Raw genomic sequence first — 15912 nt, 5'->3', positions numbered from 1 at the left:
AGGAACCTGGAACACAGAGAGATAACAGGAGGGAGGGACACTTGCCTACCAGAAGTCTGGAAACTGTGGTGTGCCTGGCTAAGACTGAGGTATTCTCCTCTGCAGGGCTTTTCCCTCCCTTTCTGTCTTTCCTTTTTTCCCTCCTTCCTCTTTTGACTTTCTGTGGAAGGAGAGGAGGTGGCAGGGAAGTATTTCTTCACACTTCTGAAATGAGCTGACAATGTGTCACCTCTCCTCTTTAATGGCTGGTCCACTGGAGGATAGCTGCCTGCTACTGGAATAATTCCTTTAGCAGGAATTCAAACTGCTGAAAACCCATGTACAATTCAAAATGAAAGAAGTATAGAGGCTGATGGGACAGGGTAATGCTAACCTTGTACAAGGTATAGGCGGATCAGGCTTTTTACCTCTTGCTTCTTGATTGGTGGAGATGACAGTAGCCTGGTGCCATGAATTTTCCTTTGGGCTAGGCTATCTAACAAATACAGAAGGGTCATTCTGCCAGAGGCCATTGCACTGAGAGTGGGGAGGATGGGAGGGACTGAGAGGATGTCACTGCAAAACAAACAGGGGCATTAGGGAGGGGATTAGAGAGGGCCAATCATCTGGGAGACAGGCTGCATGGAGGTCATGGAAGGCTTTAGGAGGACAGGTTTGAACTTGACCCAGAAATGAATGAGGAGCCCATGAGGATGAAGTTGATGTGGTGATGTTTGTGTGGAAGAAAGCAAGCAGCCGCTTCCTGTTCATACAGGTGTCTGGAAGTCTTAATTTTAGGAGACCATATAGAAGAGAAATGCATTGTCAAGGGAAGAGGAGATAAAGACACGGGTGAGCAGAGCTGGAGCTGAGGCAGTAGGTTAGTCGATGTTGCTGAGGTAGGGGGAAGGAGATTTCCCAGCATAGGAGATGAGGGAGTCTATTTGGAGAAGGTTAGTCAGGGAGGAGTCACTAGAGGTGTCAAAAGATAGGTATAGTTCCTTATCATCAACATTATAGCAGTAGTTAAAGTTAAAAGTAGAGAAAACACAACCAAGAAGATGACAGAAAAAAGCAGAGCCCTGACAACTGTGCCTTGTTGGTGACTCTAGTGGGGTGTGTCTTGTCTCAGAGATGGAGAAAGAGCAATAGATATGGAATCACGTAAGCAGGGCATGTATCCACATCGCTAAAACTACTATTACAATCAGCAACCTTCTTAGCAGTCTCTGCAGACCAAAGACTAAATGGTCAGGAAGACTGCACTCTTTCTTATTCCTGCAAGCTGTCTTGCCTGGTCAAGTGTTGAGGCACATTTGTGGGAAATGGTGGGGCTTTTGTAACATCTGGTGTGGTGAGACAAAGAACTTCATTCTCCAGTACACTAATAAATACGAATTCACAAGCAGCCATCCAACTGTGGCAAAATACTAATAAAGTTATAGGAAAAGCAGCTCATCACAATCAGGTTTAGAACTGGGCTGGAACCAAAACTTCAGATCCAAAAAATTCCCAAAAAGTTGTGAGAGTTCAGAGATGGATCCATACTTTGGGTCTCAGGCCCGTCTTGCATGCTGTGCTTTTCAAAATTGACAAATGAGAGGTTTGCAGCATGGAAAGACTAGGTAGATCTTAAATGATCAAAACATTGGGCTTTATTTGTAATATGCTATTTGTGTGTTTTTGAAAGGCCACTTGCTGCATACAGATAGGTGTGCTGCTTTCTTTCATTTGTGCCAGATGAGTGTAGAATCTGTTTAATATGTGCTTTACATCCAAGCTTTCCCAGTGCTTCTCCAAAGTTGATTTCTGCGTCTTTATGAAATGTTAGATGGTTGCTTCAGAGCCATATACAAGGCCAGAGTATTCACTGGTGATGTCAACAGGCCTTCTGTTTCACCCAGCTGAAGTAATCAGATAAACTCAGCGTGAAGGAATAAAACTGAGCCAGAAGCAAGGCTAACGGTTAAATGAAGGCTAAGCCTGTGTTTTTCAAGCAAGCATAGAAGGCTTATTGGGAAGAGTTTGACTCTGTGGCAAAGCGCTCAAGGCAGCTGCATTCACCAGTACATTCAAGCTGTTGAACAGTAGACAGTAACTGCTTTCCCTAATCTTATTTTTGTAGGTAAGGACAACAATCATACTCAGAAATACAGGCACTCTCTTTCAGACTGGCAGTATATGCAGATCCCAGTGTAAGGGTCACACTTGCAAATGTACGCATGTGCCCAAGCAAACAGAAAATGTTTTATTTATAACCTCCTCAATCAGTGATTTTCATACACAATAAATAGCTTATAAACCCTTTGAATTACTCTGCAAAAGGAAACATTTTGAGAACTAGGGTCTTGGCTGTTGGGAAAAGGGATGGGTCAATGAGGGTATCGATAAATGCAAAAGTTGGAGACACACTATCCATAGAAACAACTCCTATACTGACTGGATCCTGGAAAAATTTAGCTTTCACTGTAAGCTGATTTGGCCCAGGCAGTATTGTTAGTGTATATTATTTAAAAGGGTCTAGAGAAATATCCCCTGCATAATCTCAACTGTGTGCACTTCTTGTATAATGAGCCCATTTCTACAGCCCCACTGAGGCAAAAATCCCATTGTCTCCAATGAGAGTTTTATCCAAATATGAGTCACAAGATCTGGCCCAGTATTTAGACACCAACGCCCAGATCTTCAAAGATATTTAGGCATCTAACTCCATAATCATAAAGGTTCCTGCTGGTCTTAAAGTCTATTCAACTGTGAACATAAAAGGTTACATAACTTCAGTGGGGTTGCATAGGGCTAAGTGGGGGCAAATTAGCCCCTAGTCGTTGACCCTGAATGGTCAAAACCAAACTCAGCTGAACTGCCAATGGGTCTCTGAGATCTGTCTGCAAGCATCTAGCTTTATTCTGTCTGCCATTTTTATATCTACAGTTGTTAGCATGGTGTATTAAATTCAGAGTATGTGATGAAAGAAAAGCAACAACATTAGATGGCAAAAGAGATGCTCTTCCTTTTAAAATAATTTTTGCTCTCAAATCTATTTCTCTTCAGAGGGTTTTTTTATTTAGTCTATTTATTTATTTTAATCAGAGACAGTCTCTGGTTTGGGTCTCTGAGGATTGCTCTATGTTTCTATGCCAGGGAGTTTGAGAAATAGTGCAGCAAGTTACTGAAAGTTGTTCTTACGGGAAAGGAATATTGATTTCCTTAGCTACCCATGAACAATCTTGCTCTCTCTCATCTTTTAATAAAGGAGAAAGAGAGACTGGACCAAAGCTGATGGCATATTTACCTTCATGAGTTTTTTTTTTAAAAAGTTAATTACCGCTTGGAGCAAGTTGGGATGGCTGTCCTGAGCTGTCTTTTATTAGTAGTCCCCTTCATTAATTTCCCTTGCTAGATTTGCTGCTAATAGCTGCTTGGTCCCAGACAGCACAAAGCAGCATCTGTGCCATTGAGCAGAAAAGCGGGACTCAGGCAAAGGGGGGTGGGGGTAGACGCCGTTTACAAATCAACCCTTATTAACATGATGGCCTACTCTAGGGGGACTGCAGCCCTCAGCCTCTAGCATCAAGCGCAGCAGTTTGGACTTCCACTTTGCTAATATCAACTGGTGCTCCCGAACTAAGGAGCGAGACAAAAAACACCTCTTGCATGACCGTGCAAGTTATATAGCTCAACTGACTGTTAACGTCGCTGGACTCATTAGTTTGGTTGATTATATTCTTTTTAAAGACGGGGATGGGAAGAAGGAGATGGTTAAATACAATAAAACAGAAGTAATAATACATCCATGTTTGAACAATATAATAATCAGTGATGCCTCACCGACAAAAAAAAAATTTTAAAAAAATCAGATCGTCAATTGTCCTGTTTTTATATGGGAATGAGGGCCAGACAATAAGCTTTGAAAACAGCTATATTAGTTACTGTTCTGGAGCCAACGCCTGAAGACCTAAAGGTGTGTCTACACTGGCAGAGTTACATCGCTGGCAGTTACAGCGCCGCTCAGAGAGCACTGAAGGGAAACCGCTGTTGTGTGTTCACACTGTCAGCTGCCTGCGCAATAGCGTGTTCACACTTGCGGCACTTGCATCGGCATTCAGAGAGGTGCACTCTGGGCATCTATCCCACAAAGCATTTCTTCCTCTTCTGCAGCTAAGGTGGAGGGGGCGTGGGGCATCTTGGGTCCTGTCCCATGATGTATCCCAGCAATCCCTGTGCTTCTGTCCACATTTGGCACCATCTTTCAACAGTTTGTGTACTGCAGGCTCTGTCTCATTGGTCTGCAGGAATGGATCCCGCACTGTTGACCAGCATGCGGCTTGCTCTGACTAACACGTGGTAGTGGAGTTATTCCCTAAACTACAAAAGCAAGAGGAGTTTGACAATGGTCTCACCACGTGTAGTAACTACGACATGAGATTGCTTGTGGCATTCCTGGAGGTGCTGACCACAGTGGAACGCCGCTTTTGGGCTCAGGAAGCAAGCACTGAGTGGGGGGATCACATCATGATGCACGTCTGGGCTGATGAGCAGTGACTGCAGAACGTTCGGATGAGGAAAGCCATGTTCATGGGACTGTGTGAGGAGCCCACCCCAGCCCTGCGGCGCAAGGACACGAGAATGAGAGCTGCCCTGTCATTGGAGAAGCCCATGGAGTTTGCACTGTGGAAGCTGGCTACTCCAGACTGCTACCGATCGGTCGTTAACCAGTTTGGAGTGGGCCAGTCAAACACTGGACTTGTGTTGAGGGAAGTGTGCAGGGCCGTTAATTGCATCCTGCTCCAAAAGACCATGACACTGGGCAATGTGTGTGACATTGTGGATGGCTTTGTACAAATGGTCTTCCCTAACTGAGGAGGGGGTGATAGATGGCATGCATATTCCAATTCTGGCACCAGACCACTGAGCACATTAAGCGGAAGGCGTATTTCTCTATGGTTCTCCAGGCACTTGTGGATCACCGTGGGCGTTTCCTGGACATTAATGCAGGCTGGTCTGGAAAGGTGCATGGCGCACACATCTTTCAGAACACTGGCCTGTTCGGGAAGCTGCAAGCAGGGACTTTCTTCCCAGACCAGAAGATCACAGTAGGGGAAATCGAAATGCCCAATGTGATCCTGGTAGACCCTGCCTACCCCTTAATGCTGTGGCTTATGAAGCCAAACACGGGGCACCTTGACAGCAGCAAGGAGCAGTTCAACAACAGGCTGAGCAAGTGCAGAATGACTTGAGTGTGCTTTTGGCAGTTTAAAGGCCTGCTGGCACTGCCTATATGGGAGGCTGAACCTGGCCGATGACACTATTCCTATGCTTATAGCCACGTGCTGTACACTCCATAATATTTGTGGAGGGAAGGGTGAAAGCTTCACTCAGGGCTGGACTGCTGAGGCTCAGCACCTGGTGGCTGAGTTTGAAGAGCCAGAGACTAGGGCTATTAGAGGGGCACAGCGCGGGGCCATAAGGATCAGGGATGCCTTGAAGCAGCAATTTGAAGCGGAAAGCCACTAATATTTGTTGCTATGCTTGGGAGTGCAGTGCCTGTAATGCTAGGAGGTGATTGTGGCTGGCTCAGATGATGCACAATGAAGGTTTAAGAAAATTGCCTGTTGCTTTGCATGGCTCTGTTTGCTTTCAATTAATGGAATACAGATTGCTTTCAAACCAACACCATTCTTTTATTAAAAAAACAACAACCGGAAGAGAGAGACAAAAAATCCACACAGCAGCACTGAGGGGGATGGGGAAGGGAAGGTCCCAGGAGGAGGTGGGGTTCTGGGACGGTTAAAAATTTCTGTATGTCCAAGTATCATATGCAACCTTGTCCTTTGGTGTACAGTGTAGTGGGTACTGTACTTCAGCAGGGCTAAACTGCAGAGGGACGGGTGTGGAATGCAGTGGATACTGGGAGTCTCCGGTACTGGACGGTGATGGGGAAGGAGTGGAATGCAGTGGGGACCGACTGGAGCCAGGCAGTTGATAAGAGTGTGTTGGCAGTGTCTGGGGGGTGGGAGGCACATGGGAAAGAGTTTTGCAACAGCAGCTGCAGGGGAGTGCAGGTGCAGAGTTGCTCGGTTTGCAGTGCTATTAGCATCTGGACTGTGTCCGCTTGGCGCTAGATAGCATTTAAGAGCTGTTCCAGGGCTTCATTCTGATGTGCTGCATTCTCCCTTCAGTCCCTCTTCTCGCTGTCCCACCGCTCCTTGGATTCTTGTTTTTCGGCCACGGAGTGCATCATGACCTCACGCAGAAAGTCCTTCCCTAGTTTTTCATGGCCACTTTCTAATTCTGCGCAGCCGTTCAGCCAGTGATAACAAAGACGGCGGTTGGGCTCCCAAGGTCATATCTATGAAACCAAAATGCAACATTTTACAGAAGCAGTATTGTTTGCAACACACAGACCACTGATTCAGTGATTTAAAACACAGCCAGTATTTACATACCTGTCACTAACTGGCTGACCCCAGGCAAGCACACATGAGCCACAAGTCTCCCAAAATGGTGATGAACTGCAGGAGCAGGGGAAATCAGTGTTCCAGGACTGTACTGTACACTGGACACATGGCTCTTGGGGAGAGCCAGCACTGTAGGGGGGGCTTTATAATCATTCCTATCCCCTCATTTTCCACAGGCTATGTTCATTAGGGAAGATATCTCACTGCTGAGGGTGAGCAGGGAATCAAGGGTTCTTCTCCAAGATTGCAGCTTCTGCCCTGGCCCCTATGCGACTTGCCTGTGTGCAGCAATGGCCCTCCCTCCCCAGTGATGGCAGAGTGGCATGGGAACGTTACCCTTAATGGAGCAAGAAACAAAGCAGCTCTGCCAAAGAACCTGCGGCAGTGGATTGCCCCGTATCTCCATGAGAGTTTCGTAGAGATCTCTGAGGCAGATTCCCATGAAGTGAGGGAGTCAATCAACACCCTGTTCCACTGCTCAGACTAGGCATGTGGTGGTACGTGCATCATACAGACACAAGCCTGCTTTCTGCAACTCTCCTGCCCCCAACAACTCGCTTCAGCGATTCCCAAAATCAAAGCCACTTACCAGGGGCATCCTCTCCTGTTTGTTCTTTGCCAAGTTCTGACAGCTGTGACTGGCTAGCCTCCTCCGGGGTAGAGAAGAGCTCTTGGCTGCATGCATCGCTGACCTTCAAGTTGTCCTCTGGCTCTGGCTCTGGGTCCCCCTTCCCCTCCCCCTCCTCGTCCAAGATTTCCTCCTTCCACTCTTGACTGGCAGGCGAGTCACTGAAATATCCACAGTGGCCTTCGCAGTGGAGGTGGGGTTGCCACAGAGTATCAATGTCCAGATCTTTGTAGGACCAGCAGCACCGGAGCTGCGGTTTGCCTCCTGCGCTTTGTGGTAGGCGCAGAGGTGAAAGTAAGCTGGTACGCCCTGGTACGGCAAGAGCCGGTGCGCCGTACTGGGGTGGATCGGCTTCTCCAGGCGCAATTGAAAGGGCCTGTGGCTCCCAGCAGTGGCTGGAGCCCCTGGCCCTTTAAATTGCTGCCAGAGCCCCGCTGCTGGAGCCCTGGGGTAGCGGCGGCGGGGCTGGGTCTGGGTCTGGGGTGGCAATTTAAAGGGCCCAGGGCAGTAGCGGTGGCTGAGCCCTGGGCCCTTTAAATTGTCCCCGGAGCCCCACCACCACTTCCCCAGGGCTCCGGCAGGCTCCGGGGATGACTTAAAGGGCCCGGCGGGGTAGTGGCGGCCGGAGCCCTGTCCCTGCAGCTGGAGCCCTGGGGAAGCGGCGGCGGGGCTCTAGGGACGATTTAAAGGGCCCAGGGCTCCGGCCACCGCTACTGCCCCAGGCCCTTTAAACTACTGCCAGAGTCCCCGGCTGCCGCTGTTACCCCGGGGAGGGGGAAGGAGGCACTTGCCGGTACAGGGTGGGCCAGGTCTGGCTCTGACCTCCCCCAGCCCCGCCCCTTCCGCCCTAGGCCCCGCCCCTTCTGGGGGCCAGAGCCAGCCCCAGCCCAGCCCTGTACCGGTAAGTCCCTAGACTTACTTTCACCCCGGGTAGGCGTTCCGCAGCTCCTTCACTTTGACCCTGCACTACAACGTGTCCCGCTCATGGCCCCTTTCTGTCATGCATCGTGAACTCTGTCCGTAGGTATCGTAATTCCTATGGCTGGAGCGCAGCTGGGACCGGACAGCCTCCTCTCCCCAAACGCTGATGAGGCCCAGCAGCTCGGCATTGCTCCAAGCGGGGGATCGCTTGGTGCGTGGAGCAGGCATGGCCACCTGGAAAGATGCACTGAGACCACTGCACGCATCACCGAGCACACAGGAAGGGGATTTCAAAATTCCTAAGGAATCTACGGGGTGGGGCTCTCAGTTGGCCACCTGAGGGCAGGCCAGCAGAGTTCAAGTCCATGACCAGAGAGGCGAGAACAGGTATCGTGGGACACCTCCCGGAGGCCAATCGCAGCGCTGTAATTGTCACGCTGTCTACACTGGCACTGCAGCGCTGTAGCCCTGGCGCAGAAAGCTGTGCGCCTCTCGTCGGGGTGGGTTTTTTACAGCGCTGCAACTGTGCAGTTTCAGGGCACTGAGTGGCTTGGCAGCGTGTACCCCTCGGGAGTTACACCGCAGAAAGCTGCTTTACTGGCAGAAACTTGCCAGTGTAGACAAGGCCTTAGGACCAGATTCCGCTCCGACTGATGCCGGTTGTGGCACCTTACTGAAATAGTGGTCCAGGGAAGTAAAAGGGACTAATCACAGAGGAATGGTCGACTCAACCAGGGTGTGGCCCTCAGGTTTTAATCAGGCCTCCCTCAAGCAAAATTACCATTTCTTCCCCAGTGCCAGAGATTGACATCTTTCAGTATGGTATTTTGTATGATCAGACATACATTCCTAGACTGTTTATTCACCCATTTGGTGAGCCTGGCACATGTAAGATTGAAGTCTCAGGGAGGGATGAATTAAGGCATTCTGAGCAGTGTGGGCACAGCACATTCTAGAGCTCCCATGGGCCCACCCCCATGCTGTGGCAATGGTGCTTAGGCAATGGCCCCCCCATCCCTCCTTGGGGTGGCAGCAGCTTTTGGAATCAAGATGAATAGGGCAGTTCACATCTCTAGGAACTATTGTTCTATTGTTTCAGGCTGCCTGCAGACTCAGGCAGATATCACTTCTATTTGGCTCACATTCAACTCTTCTTTGCATTCATGAGAGCTGGAGACATTTTTTTTCTTTTTTTTAATTGTTTCTGAGCTCATCATAGGATTCCAGGAACTGGAACACTAGGCACAGGCCTATAATTCCTACACCTTAATCCAGCAGCAGGTGGCATGAATTTAATCAGCAGGGAACTGCTTTAGTGGCCCACTGATGCATTTCAAACATGTACATTGAGTGTAATCTACAAATAATACTTTTGTGGGATTTACTGAATCCAATTTAAAAATAGATTGGGACAGAAAGAGGGGAGGAAAGTGGATTTAAAAGATAGGAGAGATTATTAACATTCTTTTTGGTTGTGAAAAGTCAGTCTTTTGCATTGTAATATTAATCCCACCCTTGTTTGAAATATTCCTGGAACTCTCCATGTGCTCTACACCCTCCTCCCCTGCAGAATTTACAGTAGCCTTTCATTTATTGCTGCAGTGGATGTCTTGTTTTTTTCCCCTTAATAGCAAAGTTAGGGGGAAAACTCTCCTTTAACTTTCTGAGGGCTAGATTTTGCTTTCATTTCTTACCCTGTCCAGAGGTCAATGCATTGGTGCACCCCCACCCCCCAGGAATAGCACAGGGATGGGCAGAGGCATGATTCCTTCCTAACTTCCCCGTGTTTCAGGTGGGGTGTAGAAACTTGATCCTGATCTATTCAAATAGTAAACTATTACCCACCTTGAGCTGGCTCTGCTGTGCTGGCTGGTGCATTAAGAAGGCGGAGCCGAGGCTCTGGCCACTCCACTCCCCTCTCATTCTCTGACCACCTGCTTTGGATGGGTAGGTAGGTGGCATGGTGGGTGTGTGCAGCACTAAATATACCTAAAAAAGCATGTATTTTTCTTGGAGACTATTTGATTTGTCTCTGGGTGAAATAAAGCTGCTAGATTCTGGCCTGACTCACCTGCTGTGCAACACTATTGATTCCAGTGGGGGGTTATGGGATATACAGTAAGTCAGGACAGAATTGCCCTTGCAGTTGCCATGTTAAAATATTCTACCAGAGCAAAATTCTACTCCCTGATCCGTATGCAGATATTGACACTTATTTCTGCTCTCCCTGCCCTCTGCATACCAATCTCCCATCAATGGCAAAAGGAACTCAATCACTGACTGTATCCACCACCATATAGAGCTAAAAGCCAGACTTAGCCCTTACGGAGGTGATGGAGAAGCAGCTGATGTCCTGCTCATCCATTCAGTAAGGATTAATCCCAGGCTATGATATCCCTTACTTTGAATAATCAGTGACCAGAGACACAATCTAACTAAGGAATTAGAAGGCAAACCAGATTAAAATAAAAATCCGTTCCACTCCAGTGCAGCTGGGGTCATTCTGGAGGGATGGCGTTCTTTGTAGAAACAAAAGAGTGATTGGAAATGATGGGAAACCTCAGCAGAAACATTATTTTTCTGCTCTTGGTAGCATCTCCTGTGAATATTCAATGTCTGCTCCTGCTGCCATTGAATTCAAAGGGAGCACTGCTATTGTCTTTAAGGAGAGCAAGTTTCCCTTTGAGCCCTCTCTCCCGCCTCCCTCTACTCCTGTGAATGAGAATCTGATCATAAAGACACCCATATGAGACTTATCCAGATAAAGTCAATTGAATGGGTAGCTAAGACCAGACAGCCAGTGAGCACTAACTGCATTGTGCTGAGGCCAGAGCATGCTCCACGAGGTTCTGCAATTCTGGAGGGGATAAGGATTTGTATCCTCTGTACGGCCCTGTGGCCAGTTCAACAAATCCACTATAAACATCCAGCGTGATCCCTGTTTTCTGTTAAGGAGCAGGCCTTCACACTGTTGGAGTGAGTCACGTGGCAGGGGGATTGGATGGAGAGGCTGCACAGTGGGCATTGTTCTAGGCAGGCTTGTCTGGAGATGCTCTTCTTCAGACAGGCAGCAGTTGCTGCTGAGTGCCTCTACAGTGCACTGCTGCTGAGATCTAACTCATTTATCCCCCCCTCCCATCCCCGCAGATGGACTCCGTGATGAATGCATCATAACTGATTTAACTGAGGCAGTGTTTAATCCAAAGGGGAACACAGGTCCTCCAGCTACATCCTGCCCCCTATTCTGTTAAATAATTAACACAGCTTTCCTTGTAACTGTCACCCCAGATTCCTGCTTGCTGAGAAACTGCAGCAATACATGCACTGATGTGTTTGTCATCCATGTGGAGAATGAAGGGCTGTGTTATTCAGAGGAGGAATGACAGTTACAGGCTGGTGGCATGCAGGCTCTGGAGTTAATATTGCCAGCTGGACCCTTTTAACCTCATCTGCAAACAACTTTCAGTATTTCAGCAACATTACTCCAGTGATTTCAAACTAATCTATCAGAGACACGAGAAGCCAATGAAAAAAAGCTTCTCTCCAGTAGAGTTTTTGGATATTATTTTTATGGATGGGTAATATTACCACTCTAGCACCCCCCGGGGGCTGTCTCAGAGTCTTCGGCACAGCCCTCCTGCTGCATTGTTCAAGGTGTCGGCCTTCTTGCAGGGGGGAGTTAAAGTACTCCAAACAAAGTCAGTATGCTACCACTGCCCACAAAAAGGGTGAGCTGCCCCGGTGGACCACCCTATACTCTACCCTGGCCCTGAGGCCCGCTGGGGATATCAGTTGGCAGCTCCTTCATGGGGCCTTGAGGACGGGCGTGTATTTGGCGTGGTTTACCCCGTCCCAGACACCTGCCCCTTCTGTGGCGTGAGGGAGACGCTGGCGCACGTTTACTTGGAGTGCACCAGGTTGCAGCCCCTATTCTGGCTCCTCACAAATATTTTGTTACATTTCTGGCTGCACTTTTCCCCTCACCTTCTTATCTATGCACTCACTATCCGTGGCCCCAAAAAACCACAGGACCTCCTGGTCAACCTCCTCCTGACCCTGGCTAAAATGGCCATCTATAAAACCAGGGAGAGGAGGTTGGCCGATGGAGTCTCCTGTGACTGTGGGGCCTATTTCCGATCCTCAATCCATTCATGCATCCAGGCAGAGTTCCTCTGGGCGGCGTCCACTGACTCCCTTGACGCCTTCGAGGAGCAGTGGGCACTGTCCGGGGTTCTCTGCTCGGTGTCCCCCTCAGGTTCCCTTTGACCGCACTCCAGTTCCTGTTATTTTATTAGTTGTCCCCCGAAATCACTTGGCTTCCAGGTCCCGTGGATCCCCCCCCCTTAGGCTGGGGTGGGCCGGGCGGGGGGGAGAATCCTTTAGCAGTGGGTGGGCTTCCGCCTGCCCACTTTCTGGATCCCAATAGGATCCCTCTCCTGTAGCCATCTGGCCCGACCCTGTCACAATGGTTAACCTGACCTGTTTCTAAAAGGCATGAAATACAAAAAAAAGCAAAAAAAAAAAAAAAAAAGCAAAACCAAAACCAAACCCACAATCCTACACCACTGGGAAGCCAAAGGGGAGTGGGTGAGGAACAGGGAAAAATACCGGCCCTTCACCTGTCTGAGAGGGCCTGGTGGGCCAAGGCTCTCAAGCCGTTTCGCCAGGCAGCAGCCCCGGCTTCCAAGGGCCAGGGAGGTGCTGAGTTGCAACCCTGCTCCTTCAGAGCAGCTACAGTCAGCAGCACGAAGCAGGGATCCTCCCTTTTAAGGACATGCCCGGCTCCAGGCGTGACGAGCTTCACAGGTGCTTGCTGGGTTGAGGCTCACTGTGCCAGGGGAGCTTTTTAACCCCTTCCTGACAGAAGTGGGGATTTGCCCCACTACAAGAAGTAAGATCTGAGGAGCCTCAGGGATCAGGGTCTAAATTTAGATCTCTGGATCCAAAAGAGTGTCCATTATCTTCAGGAGTGCACCATCTTGAATTCAAGAATGCATATGGCTGCCACAGACCTGGAGAGGTCTCTCCGAATGCACTGTTGACACCGTTTAACGTGAAATACTCTGAGTGATGTCTCAGGCCAGGAGAGTAAGGGGCAAACATTTATATAAAGCTACTAAGGCAATTTTATTCAGTAATGAATCACTAGAAGAGAAAGATTCTGGGCTCTGCAGAGCTCTTTTTACACAGGAAATATCCTACAGTACTCTGCAATTATGTTAAATGATGGTAGTGCACTGGAAGTGTCCATTGCCACCACTACTCTCTTGCTGATAGTTCCTCCTAAGCCCTGGAATCTGCTGCATTTGGGACATCCTCGTTGGCCAGGCTATTAGATTTGCCCCATACACTTTATAAAAAGCACCAGGGGATCCCCAGAGAGACTCAGACAGAGAAGTAGAAGGGACCACATCTCCCTGGAAGGACAGAAAGATCTCTTCAAATGGTCCAGCACACCCACCGCATACTCCTGGCAGCACCAGAGTGCAAGCACTGAGTATAAACCCAGGCCCTTGTCTGTTACTTGAGCCAACAACATGCAGGCGGAGAAGAGAGACCGTTTTCTTCTCCCCCTACTCAGACCTAATTTCCTTATGATTAAAATGACAAAATTCTATAGAGACCAAAACACAGGGCACCGAACAGCTTTTGTAGAATGATCTTGCTAGCACTTATATGGTGCTTATATCTTCAAAGTGCAATATAAACATTAACTAACTAATCCCACGGCACCCTTTGACAGAAGTAATTTATCATCCCATTAATAGATAAGAAAATAATTGAGACTGAATTAGGTTAAGTGATTTTCCCAAGGCCACATAAGTCAATAGCAGAACTGGGATTTTTAGTCACTACGTCCAAACTGAAATCTAGATATAGATTTGAAATGCTCTGTGTCCAGCTCCCACCCCTGAGTCATCCAATCCCCTGTTTAGGACCTGTTAATGCTATAAATAAATAAAATGGACCGTTGCAGTTCCCTGTGATTCAAGTTGCTGCCTGCTGCCATTCTGAGCCTCATTCTGATGACACCCAGATTTTACACTGTTATATATCTATTGATTTAGAGTTACTTCTGGAGTTCCTTCTGATTTACATTGGTGTGAAATCAGAATCAAGTCCTAGGCCATGGTGGCTTTGGCCAGTGAAGCCTTGCAAGGAGATCTCCCAATAAAGGAAAATCCACCTGGAGGAGGTTTCAGTAGCACAAGGTATCCATAACCCCCACACTGGTGGGGCCGGGGGAGGGGCCCTGGGGCTGGCCAGTGCAGCCTCAGAAATGGACAGCATTACACTGTTGAGTAGGCATGGTCAGGGCACCCAGGATTCAGCACATAATCAGGCAGCCTCCACCAGGAGGGCCCCTTTGGAGGCCTGGTCACAAGTGATAATGGCCCTGCTCAGGGGTGAATCCTCCTGGGTTTAGTGGTGCGATTTGTACCCCCTTGTGCTAACAGTAGTGACTTAATTTCTGGTAGGGTATTTGTTATTCGTAACTAGTCCCTGGACTACATTACAAGGGAAGCAGCAAAACTGACCAGACACAAAGTGCTGTGCAATGCCCAAAGGAACCCAACTAACACAACTCAGCAGCACTTTAGCAATCCAGGTGATTCGCTGTTGTTTAGGCTGCCAATCGCCGTTGTAGCTTGTCTGGCAGGCGCTCTGCTACACGGTCATTGCCACTAACTACAGAGTGACATACTAGCTGCTTCTCATTAAAGGGCTGTAGTAACTGAGATGCTTATCCATTGACTCCTATAATCCTGAGCTCCCTGACTCAGAAGTCTTGCACCAAAGTAAACAACAGAGGCCGACCATTACAATGTGTCCTTATTTCAAACAACTACTGCCAGGAAGATGTGCTGAAAGAGCACGCTGCTGAGGCTACCCTTCTTAAAGCTAGATCACTGCTAGCTGAGTCAGTCTGGTTTGTTACTAACTCAAAGGCAACCATAAGCTAGAAACCCACTCAGAGCTAACCAGGGCACAGAGAAAGCCCATTTTTGAACAACCAGGGAAGCACAGGAAGAAAATTACCAAACTTTGGTTTTGGCCTCACTCACCAGATAACTGTTAAAAATGGATATTAAAATGTTAGATCATCTCCTTTTGGGCCAGGTTCTGATTCCTTCCTCACATCACGTACCATCTCAGTATTCTACTCCTCAAAGCAATAACACTGAAGTCGTTGGGGTTACGCATGGAGCGATGAGCTATTCAGTGTTGTTAATAGGACCAGATTCTGGCCTTGTGTGGTTTACGTTACACAGCATCTCAGAAGAGACTGGGGACCCAGTTAAAGGGCCTGATCCAAAGCCTGTTGGAATCAACAGAGAGACACACATGAAAATACAACCTTCTGTAATGATCTGGTGTGCATTCCATCTTTTATAGCGCACTGGGAAAACTCAGCAAAATGGTGTCATACACATTTATTTTCCTAAGGATTTATGACAAACATTTGCATATTTGGGCCTTTTTACGGTGAAAAAATACAGGTATAATAAGGGTCTGTAATTTGTTAGAATAAAGAGATACTGCCAACTTGCTTAAGACTTAAAATTTAGATTTTTGTTAAGAAAAAAGTTTTTTTAATAAAGCTCATAAATAGAAAAAATCATTTTGTAAAAATGTAAATGAAAAGGTTTTTTAATTTTTTTTTTTGGTTTCTCTGTAACAGCCCCTCAGAACGGAAAGGTGGGTAAATGGTTACGGTGCAATTCCTTGCTCCATCACAGGCTTCCTCCGGAAGTCCTTGGGAGAATCACTGCAGACAGTTACCCACAGGGATGTTTATACTTGCTGACATCACGGGGTATTTTGAGGATAAATACATTATAGACTGTCAGGCACTCCGATACTAATCTAATGGGGGCCATATAATTATGTAAGATGGATAGATTGTGAAAGAAAACAATACCC

General features: G+C 47.8%; 1 long non-coding RNA gene across 1 annotated transcript in view; it reads right to left on the bottom strand.

Annotated features, from left to right (window-relative positions):
• LOC122465477 overlaps positions 1–15522 on the bottom strand; it is a 32333-nt gene extending 16811 nt beyond the window's left edge. The window contains exon 1 of the long non-coding RNA XR_006290376.1: positions 15054–15522. This is a non-coding gene — a long non-coding RNA (uncharacterized LOC122465477). The remainder of the gene's footprint in view (positions 1–15053) is intronic.
• Positions 15523–15912: the final 390 nt, after the last annotated feature.

Source organism: Chelonia mydas, chromosome 4 (genome assembly GCF_015237465.2).
Source record: "Chelonia mydas isolate rCheMyd1 chromosome 4, rCheMyd1.pri.v2, whole genome shotgun sequence".
NCBI lineage: Eukaryota > Metazoa > Chordata > Testudines > Cheloniidae > Chelonia > Chelonia mydas.
Note: the sequence above shows the minus strand (reverse complement) of the source record. Positions and strands in the feature narration are given on the sequence as shown.